This window comes from Kryptolebias marmoratus, linkage group LG17 (genome assembly GCF_001649575.2).
Source record: "Kryptolebias marmoratus isolate JLee-2015 linkage group LG17, ASM164957v2, whole genome shotgun sequence".
NCBI classification, from domain to species: domain Eukaryota; kingdom Metazoa; phylum Chordata; class Actinopteri; order Cyprinodontiformes; family Rivulidae; genus Kryptolebias; species Kryptolebias marmoratus.
Window position 1 is genome coordinate 25,053,884 of NC_051446.1, and position 1,637 is coordinate 25,055,520.

A 1,637-nucleotide genomic window follows, 5' to 3' on the forward strand; every position below is an offset into this window, starting at 1 on the left:
GTCACCCGGTCACCCGGTTACCCGGTCACTCGGTCACCCGGTCACCTGATCACCCAGTTACCCGGACACTCAGTCACCCGGTCACTCGGTCACCCGGTCACCCAGTCACCCGGTTACCCGGTTACCCGGTTCCCACCTGTATTCCTGAGGTTGCAGCTCCGGTCTCGTTGCTCTGGTGGCTGGACTGACTGGACTCTGGGGACACGCAGTCTCGCTCCCCCAGACTCCCCGTCACCCCGCTGGAGCTCCGCGAGGACGACCCGGCCATCGCTCCATTCTGCTCCGGTTCTGGAGCTCCTCCCGCCCTCCCCTGCCCTTCATCATCGTCCTCCTCCTCCTCGTCAGAGTCCAGCGCCACGGGCCCGAGCAGGAGGATCTCCCTCCTCCTCTGCTCAGCCCGTTTCTGCTGGGCCGTGGGGCTGAGGGACCGCCACCGTTTGCCGGACTGCTGCGCGGGGAGGTCCGACCCGGGCTCAGGGCTGATCTCGGTCTGGTTCCTCCACTGCTGCCTGGACGTCCAGCTGACCGGAGTCTCCTCGACGCTCCGATTGATGAAGAGCCTGCGCGCCAGCTCCGTGCAGTCCTCCCTGTCAAAGCAGCCGGGGTCTCCTCTCCTGTCCAGGCTCGGGGACCAGGAGTCCCCGGTGTACTGCGGAGGCTGGCGGCGGTGCAGCGTCGGGGAGTCCGGCGTTCGGAGCTCGGCCTGGAAAAGCCTCGGGTCTCTGAGGGGAGAGCTGATCTCGGTGGGAGGGTGAGACGGACGGAGGACTCGTGAAGGAAGGGCGGGGGAAGATGAAACCGAGCCATGGTGCTTCTGGAGGCTGGTCTCCTGGTGCGTGGCGTGATCTTCAGGCTGGTGAAGGTTCTCAGGCGCTGGCGTTGATTGGTCGTTTAAAGGGATGTTCATCTTCAGCGTTTGCGTAAAGTTTTGTGCATTTGGTTCTCCGGAGATGGAGCTGCTTGGATGCTGCCCTGAAGCGTTGTGCGATGAGAAACCTCTCAATTCGGGAAAAGCTGAAGATACTTTGGAAGCCTCCTCTGCTAGCCTGGCTTCAGGGCTGTGAGTCGGAGAAGAAGACTTGCTGTCACTCAGCTGGTTTAGTCCCTCCAGCTGGAGGATTTCTCCCTGCAGTGAAGAGTTTTTTCGGGTGGCAGGACTTCCTGACGTTGCTCGTTCCTCTCCTGGAAAGTGAAGAGGGCTCTGAGGTTCAGCAGGCTTCAGCTGAGGAAACCGTTTCAGAGGAAGCCCGTAAATGTCCTGACTATTACCTGTGATGTTCACTCTGATGTTCTGACGCTGAACAGGCGAGCCGGCCCAGGACTGGCAGCGCGGTGGAGAAGCGGTGTGCTCGAGCGCGTGGGCCAGTTTGATCCTCAGTAATGGGGAGCCGAACTCCTCCACGGCCCTCTGCGTCGCCGCCCTGCCGATCAGGTCCACGTGAGGCTGCCGGAGTCCAGGCGAGAACAACGCCTGCTGGTGACTCTCTGGAGACCCTCTGGAGCTGCACGATGAATCGGGACTCCCGAACCACACCGGGTCACTGAGGCGTTTCTGGAAGCGGGAGCGGGCGGAGCTACGTGGACTCTCCACGGTCTTTACATTGGACTTCTCTACGTAACTGAAGCTGACCACAGAC